Source organism: Rutidosis leptorrhynchoides, chromosome 8 (genome assembly GCF_046630445.1).
Source record: "Rutidosis leptorrhynchoides isolate AG116_Rl617_1_P2 chromosome 8, CSIRO_AGI_Rlap_v1, whole genome shotgun sequence".
NCBI lineage: Eukaryota > Viridiplantae > Streptophyta > Magnoliopsida > Asterales > Asteraceae > Rutidosis > Rutidosis leptorrhynchoides.
In genome coordinates, this window is record NC_092340.1 from 207,852,633 (window position 1) to 207,862,287 (window position 9,655).

Consider the following 9,655-nt stretch of genomic DNA (forward strand, 5'->3'; position numbering starts at 1 on the left):
TATTATGATTTGATATATATAGGTTAAACCTATAACTCACCAACATTTTTGTTGACGTTTTAAGCATGTTTATTCTCAGGTGATTATTAAGAGCTTCCGCTGTCGCATACTTAAATAAGGACGAGATTTGGAGTCCATGCTTGTATGATATTGTGTAAAAACTGCATTCAAGAAACTTATTTTGTTGTAACATATTTGTATTGTAAACCATTATGTAATGGTCGTGTGTAAACAGGATATTTTAGATTATCATTATTTGATAATCTACGTAAAGCTTTTTAAACCTCTATTGATGAAATAAAGGTTATGGTTTGTTTTAAAATGAATGCAGTCTTTGAAAAACATCTCATATAGAGGTCAAAACCTCGCAACGAAATCAATTATTATGGAACGTTTTTAATCAATAAGAACGGGACATTTCAATTTTGGATAATCTATCCAACGTCTGTCAAATCTCAAGTTCGGGTGCAAATCTTCTAAGTGCATATCAGAAAATGTCATTACTGGATGAGGTATATCTTGCTTGTAGTAGTTATCCACCTCCTGTTGGTCCGCATTCTCAGGAGGAGCATTGCGAGCTTGGGATGAAGATTCACCCCTTTCAGTCTGCAAAACACATCAAACACAATTTTTGTGCATCCAAATATGCATTAGTGTTAGCAAAATCAGCAATCAAAATAATTACAATGACATGATCAATTTATATCAAACTTCAGCTCATTTTCATATTTTCATCAAATCTACACTTTTTCAAATAAGCATATAAGAAAATGTTCTCCAAGTTCATAAGCATTCAACTCAAATAACATGTCAAAATAATCATTACTAGCAATTAAACAAGTTTCAAATGGCATTATCTCTCAAAAATCAAGTTCATAAATTTTAGACTTGAAAAAGTCCACTTTAATTCTCAAAATCATGTTTAGGCTCAAAGTTTGGATCATTTAACTACCTAAACATGTTACACTACTTAATTTAGCAACAATTCATGACAAAAATCGGCCATAACCTGTTTATATCAAAAAGCCCCAAATTTGCTCAAGAACACAAACCCTAGATTACTCAAAATTTGAAGTTTAAGGCTTCTAATCATGTTAAATAGCATCAATCTAGGTTATGCAAGCATAATACATAAACAATTTAAGCATAATTACACTAAAAAGCATCAAAATCAAATTGGGTATAAAATTGCTCAAGAACACTAATTTTCGGATTAAATGGTGTTTAGGTGTAGAAATTTACCGTTTTTCTTGAGTAATTCCTTGATAGCATCCTTCTCAACATGATTTTAGTAAAAGATTTGATGATTAACGGTCAAAAATTGCGAATTTGGTGTGTATTTTTCGGGTTTTTTCGGGTTATTTTCGCAGTTTGTTTTGTGGGTGTTGTGTGGACTGAGCTGTTCCAGCTCCTTTATTTTTTTTCTGTAATTCAGTCCCTCCGTGAGTCGCGGGGTTTTTACCCTTCAAACTCCGCGAGTCGCGGGGTTTGTATTTTATTTTTTTTTATAAAATCTTAACTTATGAAACAATTAAGTAATTAATTTTAAAATTTTGTTTCCCTTTGTTTTAGGACGAGGTCGTTTCGGATCGATGTCCTAGTCCGTCCTTCGATAAAATTTTAAAATTTGTCTTTTTCAAGCGATTGTTTTAAAAGCTTAAATTTTTGGGTTTTTTTTTGTTTTTTGTTTTTGGCATACTTTAATTCAATAAGATTACAAATAATGATAATAAAAGTTCTCGTCCCTCCCTCGGGTAAAGCAATTTCGGTTCAAAGACCTAGTCTTCAACTTACGACGAATTTTAAAAATCATATTTTTAACTTAGCGAAATAAAGTAAATTTTTGTTTTTAAATTCACACCAAACTTAAATTAAAAATTCATAAAAATTCAAAATTAATATTAAAAATTCGCACTAAACTTAAAATTTGAAATGCATAAAATTAAAAATTCATATTTTAAAAATTAAAAATTCACACCAAACTTAATTTAAAAATTCATATTATAAATTCACACCAAACTTATATTAATTTTTCAAATATTTACAATTTTAAATATATTGTTTTTACAAAGTTTACAACATTAATTTAAGATTTATATATTAATTTTAAAAACATGGTAAAAATAAAAATAAAAATCTTTTTTTGGCTTTTATCCCACTTTAATCAATCAAATATTATCAAAAATATGCGCCCCTCTTTTCGGTAAAGTAATTTCGGTTCCAAGACCTAATTTAACTCATGACGAATTTTTTGAAATATTTTGGGTTGATTAATTAAAGATATTTATACCTTAAGAATAAACGTTAAATTTCGCAGTGATGTAATAAATTTTTGTATGATATCAATAATTTCGGTCGCCAAACCTAATTTTATTTCATACCAATTTAATACTTTATAGCGAACAAATTAGCGTTTATTATCAAAAGGTTAAAAAAAAAAAAAAACTGTACAGACTTACCTGTGAAATAGATTTCTTAGTTATATGATCTATCCCATTCATAAGATAGTCGGTTTAATTGGTTTTCCATGGCTACATAGGCGTAACCTCGAGCATTCAGTGTTTTTTCTTCTAAACATATGAACGGTCCGTCTCTGCATAAAGTAACAAACTCGGTATTTGAATAGGTTTGATTATTTGAACATTTACCTCCATGTGACCATTTTCCGCATTTGTGACATCTTTCAAGGTGTCGTGCTCTTCTTTTCGCTGCGGATTTTGATTTTCCTTTACCAAATTGTAACTTATTATCTTCGCATCTGGATTCTTTTCTTACTCCGTCCAATCTTTCTCTGATTACTGATACTATTTCACTCGGAAGTGTGTCATTATTACGTTTCGTGATCAAAGCGTGTAGCATTAGACCATGGTTTAGTTCACAGGCAGTCTTCATATCGTAAAAGCCTAAAAAAAATAAAAATTCAGAATGGGGGGAGAAGACTAGTTCTTTAGGGTCTGCTAGGGAAAGATCATTCGAGTTCCATTTTCGAGAACTACACGAAAACAGACAATCTAACTCTAACAGAAATACCTATTATCCTTTAAAGACTTGATTCTCCTCACACTTAGTTAGCTGTGGTATCGAAATTGTGATTAACTTCGTTGTCGACTTCCATCGGACCATGTATGTAATGTTTAACTCTGTGACCATTAACTTTAAATTCAATTCCATTTGAATTTATTAATTCTATCGTTCCGTATGGGAAAACTCTTTTGACTATGAATGGTCCAGACCATCTTGATTTCAATTTTCCAGGAAATAGCTTGAATCGTGAATTGAAAAGAAGAACTCTGTCTCCTTCTTTAAATTCTTTTAAACTTCTGATTCTTTTATCATGCCATTTCTTCGTTCTTTCTTTATAGATTAATGAATTTTCGTATGCTTCATGTCTTAATTCTTCTAATTCGTTTAGTTGACTTAATCGTAGACGTCCAGCTTCATGTAAATCAAGATTACATGTTTTCAAAGCCCAAAATGCTTTGTGTTCAATTTCTACTGGAAGATGACATGCTTTTCCGTAAACAAGTCTAAAAGGTGTGGTTCCAATTGGAGTTTTGTAGGCTGTTCTAAAAGCCCAGAGTGCATCCTCCAATTTAATGGACCATTCCTTCGGATTTGATCCTACGGTTTTCTCTAGAATACGTTTTAAAGCTCGGTTGGTATTTTTAACTTGTCCACTTGTTTGTGGATGATATGCGGTGGAGATTTTATGAGTTACTCCATATCTTTTAAGAACTTTCTCAAATTGATTATTACAGAAATGAGTTCCCCGATCACTTATTAAAGCTTTCGGTGTTCCAAACCTTGCAAAAAGACGTTTTAAAAAGTTGACTACAACTCGTGCATCGTTAGTTGGGAGAGCTTGTGCTTCCGCCCATTTAGATACATAATCAATGGCTACGAGAATATAGAGATTATTATGAGATTTTGGAAATGGACCCATAAAGTCAATACCCCAAATGTCAAATACTTCACATACTTGTATGACATTTTGTGGCATTTCATCACGTTGACTTATTTTTTCGGCCCTTTGACATGCATCACAGGATTTGCAAAGAAGGTGTGCGTCTTTGTAAATTGTAGGCCAATAGAATCCAGCTTCATAAATTTTTCTTACTATTAATTGAGGCCCATAATGCCCTCCTGTTGGTCCTGTGTGACAATGGTTTAAAATTTTACTAGGTTCATCTCCAAATACACATCGTCGTATTATTCCATCGGGACAACTTTTAAACAGATGTGGATCTTCCCAAAAATAGTGTTTTATATCACTGAAGAATTTCTTTCGTTTTTGGTACGATAATCCTTTTTCAAGGAATCCACATACTAAGTAGTTTGCATAGTCTGCAAGCCATGGAATTTCTTTATAATCTATCTTCAATAGATATTCATCAGGAAAGTTGTCTTGTATGGCCGATTCATTTAGAACTTCTAATTCGGGATTTTCAAGTCGAGAAAGATGATCAGCGGCAAGATTTTCTGCTCCTCTTTTATCTCGGATTTCAATATCAAACTCTTGTAAGAGTAAGATCCAACGGATTAATCGTGGTTTAGCATCTTGTTTCGAAAATAGGTATCTAAGAGCAGAATGGTCGGTATAGATCACCGTTTTTGCTAGAAGGAGATATGATCGAAATTTGTCAAAAGCAAAGACAATAGCAAGGAGTTCTTTTTCAGTAGTTGTATAGTTTGTTTGTGCTCCTTGTAACGTCTTACTAGTATAATATATATGTTGAAATCGTTTTTCAATCCTTTGTCCTAAAACGGCTCCCATTGCAAAATCACTTGCATCGCACATTAGTTCAAATGGTAGATTCCAATTTGGTGTTATCATGATCGCGCATTAGTTAGTTTCTCTTTAAGAATATTAAAAGATTTGATACACTCATCTGAAAAGATGAATGGAGCATCTTTTTCTAGGAGTTTATTCATAGGAGTGGCAATTTTAGAAAAATCTTTTATGAAACGTCGGTAAAAACCGGCATGCCCTAGAAAACTCCTAACTCCTCTAACATTGGTGGGATGTGGAAGTTTAGCAATTACATCTACTTTAGCTCTATCCACTTCAATTCCTTCTTTTGAAATTTTATGTCCAAGAACGATGCCTTCTTTAACCATGAAATGGCATTTCTCCCAATTAAGTACTAGATTTGATCGTTCGCATCTAATCAGCATTCGTTCAAGATTAGCTAGACATGTTTCAAATGTATCACCGAAGACTGAAAAGTCATCCATGAAAACTTCCATGCATTCTTCTATCATGTCGTGAAAAATCGCCATCATACACCTTTGAAAGGTTGCAGGGGCATTACAAAGTCCGAATGGCATGCGTTTGTAAGCAAAAGTACCATAAGGGCACGTGAATGTGGTTTTCTCTTGGTCCTCGGGTGCTATTGGAATTTGAAAATATTCGGAAAATCCATCTAGAAAACAATAATAACTATTTCCGGCTAATCTTTCCAACATTTGATCAATGAAAGGTAAGGGAAAGTGATCTTTTCTGGTGGCGTCATTTAATTTTCTATAATCAATACACACACGCCATCTTGTTACAGTCCTAGTAGGAATAAGCTCATTTTTCTCATTTGTAATGACAGTCATGCCACCCTTCTTAGGTACGCATTGAACTGGGCTTACCCATGGACTATCAGAAATTGGATAAATTAAACCTGCATCTAGCAGTTTAATAATTTCTTTCTTAACTACATCTTGCATATTAGGATTTAGTCTTCGTTAGCATTGCACATACGTTTTATGACCTTCTTCCATAAGGATTTTATGTGTGCAATACGAAGGACTTATTCCTTTAATATCATGAATCTTCCATGCAATGGCTGGTTTATGAGCTTTCAACACAGAAATGAGTTGTGATTTCTCATTTTCAGTAAGAGAAAACGATATTATTACAGGTAATTCAGATTCACCATGTAAATAAGCGTATTCCAAATGGTTTGGAAGTGGCTTTAACTCTAATTTCGGAGGTTCTTCTATCGATGATTTGTATCGATATCTGTCTTCTTCTTTTAGCATTTGAATTTCTTCTGTTGTTGGTTCATATCCATTAGCTATAAGTGTAGCTAACATTTCAGCTTCATCAATTGGTTCATTACCTTCTCCTAAAGAACATTCTCCTGTTCCTTGTAATTCTGTAAATTCTTCTAATAATTCTGCATGTGAATCTATAGTTTGAATATAATAAAATATATCATCTGCAGATTGCGGTTGTTGCATTGCTCTATCAACTGAAAAGGTAACACTCTCATCCTCTATACTTAGGGTCAATTTCTTACCAAACACGTCTATCATTGCTTTAGTCGTATTTAAGAATGGTCTTCCTAATATGAGAGGAACTTGAGAATCTTCTTCCATGTCCAGAACAACAAAATCTACTGAAAATACTAAAGTACCAACTTTAACTAGTATGTTCTCCATTATCCCTCTAGGATATTTTATTGATCGATCGGCTAGTTGTATGCTTATTCTTGTTGGTTTCAATTCTCCAAGGTCTAGTTTAGTGTATAGTGAAAACGGCATTAAATTTATACTAGCACCTAAGTCTGCCAATGCTTCTATTGAACTAAGACTACCCAGAAAACATGGAATTGTGAAACTTCCTGGATAAGATAATTTTTCTGGTATCTTATTCAACAGCACTGCTGAACAATTAGCGTTCATGGTAACAGCCGAGAGTTCTTCCATTTTCTTTCTATTCGTGATCAGATCTTTCAAGAATTTAGCATATCTAGGCATTCCTGAAATCACATCAATGAAAGGAAGATTTACATTTATCTGTTTAAACATATCCAAGAATTTGGATTGCTCGGCTTCAAGTTTCTCTTTCTTCATTTTACTCGGGTAAGGAAGTAGTGGTTGGTATGGTTTAACATAAGGTTTAGCCTTAACTGTGTTATCTTCATTAACCTTTTCAACTACTGGTTCTGTTTCCTTATCTTGATCAGGTTGTGGTTCTTGTTGAGTAGGAATAGCTTCATCAGAAGTTACAGGTATTTCAGGTGGTTTAAGTGTTATACCACTTCTTGTGGTAATGGCTTTAGCTGTTTCATTCCGGGGGTTAGCATTTGTATCACTAGGTAGACTTCCCGGTTTTCTTTCACCTATTAATCTTGCTAGGTTACTTACTTCTTGTTCCAGATTTTGAATAGAAGCTTGTTGATTTCTAAATGCTTGAGCATTTTGTTCATTAGTTTGTTTCTGAGATGTGAAAAACTGCGTTTGAGTTTCAACTAGCTTTGTCATCATATCTTCTAAATTCGGCTTTTTATCATCGGGTTGTGGTGGTTTGTTTTGAAAATTAGGTCTTTGCTGATTGTAAGTATTGTTGGATACTTGTCGATTGCTAGGACCTTGTTGGTTGTTGTATGGAATATTTCGGTTATAATTCTAGTTTTGATTGTAGATCGGTCTTGGCGGTTGATAATTATTCTGATAATTATTTCCAGGCCTTTGGTTTATGTATGAAATATTCTCTCTTTGTTCCATTGTTAATTCAATACTGAGACAATCTTTTGTCAAATGTGGTCCTCCACACTGCTCACAACTAATTCGTATTGAGTGAATATCTTTAGTCATCTTTTCCATTCGACTCTCGACAGCATCTATCTTTGCGGAAATGGAATCTAAGTCATGGCTAGAATCGGCTCTAGCTGCTTTAGATGATCTAACGATATTTTTTTCTTGGTGCCACTCATGTGAGTGGGAAGTAGTGTTATCAATAATTTTGTAAGCATCAGTTTCGGTTTTCTTCATAATAGAACCACCAGCTGCTATATCTATGTCTTTCCTTGTAGTGATGTCCCATCCTTGGTAGAATATTTGTACTATTTGACAGGTGTCTAAACCATGTTGCGGACATCCTCTTAATAACTTTCCAAATCTTGTCCATGCCTCATATAGTGTTTCATTCGGTTTCTGTGTGAACGTAAAAATTTCTGCTTAAAGTCTTACGGCTTTAGATGCTGGAAAAAATTGTTTAAGAAAATTTTCAACTAAAACGTCCCATGTATCGATCGCCCCTTCAGGTAACGATTCCAACCAATCTTTGGCTTCTCCCTTTAAAGTCCAGGGAAATAACATGAGATATATCTGTTCATCCTCTACTTCTCGGATTTTAAATAGTGTGCAGATCCTATTAAAGGTACGAAGATGTTCATTTGGATCTTCCTTCGGCGCATCACTAAATTGGCATTGATTAGTCACCATGTGTAGAATTTGTCCTTTGATTTCATAATCTGGCGCATTAATGTCTGGATGAGTAATTGCGTGACCTTGGCCAGTGCGTTTAGCTCTCATTCGGTCTTCCATACTTAAAGGTTCCAGATTCTTCATAATTGAATTTGTTGAATCGGAATCACTAGAGGATTCTGATTTAATGGTTCGATCCCCGGCAGCGGCTCTAAAAATAACTTGATGTCAAAGCTAAGGGGTATAAAATACTATTAAATTTTAGCAGGAAATACTATTAAATACGATACAATTTTACACAAGATATTTATTTATTTATTGAATGGATATACTTAAACCTTGCTACAACACTTATAGGCAGTGTACCTAATCGTACAGTAGTGTAGTTTTTAGTAAGTCCGATTCGTTCCACAGGGAATCTTTTTCACAAAGCTTAACGCTATATTAGTTTAAATTTATAAAAATACAAATATATATATAAGTAATATTATTATTATAAAAGTGGGTTTTTACCGTTTAATGACCGGTTTGTCGATTTTAAAACTTTAGTCGCAGTTAAAACCAAATGTAAAATATTAAATAAAAGACTTAATTTAAAGCGTAAAGTAAATAACGATAATGAAATTATGAATAATAAAAGTACGATAAAATAAACTTGCGATAATTAAAAAGTACGATAATTAAAAGTGCAATTAAATACAATAACAATAAATAAAAGTGCTATAATTAGAAGTGCAATTAAATATAAAATAAAGGAAATTAAATATGAAATAAAAGAATTATGCTTATTTAAACTTCCATAATCATGATGTTTGACGTGTTGATTTTAGTTTTATGCCCATGGGTTAATTGTCCTTTGTCCTGGATTATTTAATATGTCCGTCTGGTTTTTGTCCATAACAGTCCATCAGTCATAAATATAAAGTGCGAGTGTCCTCGTCAAATTATTCTTATATCCGAAGTTAAATATTCCAACTAATTGGGGACTTAAACTGTAACAAGATTTTAATACTTTGTTTAATAATTACACCAGGATGTCGACTGAGTGTAACCCAAGGTTTTAATATTTTGTTATCAATTATACCAAGTGTCCTTGTACATAATTTCACCCCTGTTTTAATTATTCTAGTGGCTATTAATCCATTCCCGTGTCTGGTTAAATGAACGATTATTCGTACATATAAATACCCAGCCCATCGTGTCATATCGAGTGTATATGGTAATTTATAGGGACGCTATAACGACCCTCATTTTTCCATTCTATATTTTTCCAATATTAAAAGCCTAAACAATATAATTAAAACTTAATGATTAAACTTTAATCAACAATTGTTAAGTGTTAAGAGTTAGAAAACATATTAATTAACTTTGTACAAAAATTGACAAGTTAATAAAAGATGAAAATAATAAACTGTTAGTCGACACTCACTGCTAATTAAAATTTATGCATTTA

General features: G+C 32.9%; 1 non-coding gene across 1 annotated transcript; it reads left to right on the forward strand.

The window, feature by feature from the left end:
• The first annotated feature begins 7,855 nt into the window (after positions 1-7,855).
• LOC139865473 (small nucleolar RNA R71) lies at positions 7,856-7,962 on the forward strand. Its single transcript, XR_011764991.1, has one exon. It is a non-coding gene; the product is annotated as a small nucleolar RNA R71 (small nucleolar RNA).
• Positions 7,963-9,655: the final 1,693 nt, after the last annotated feature.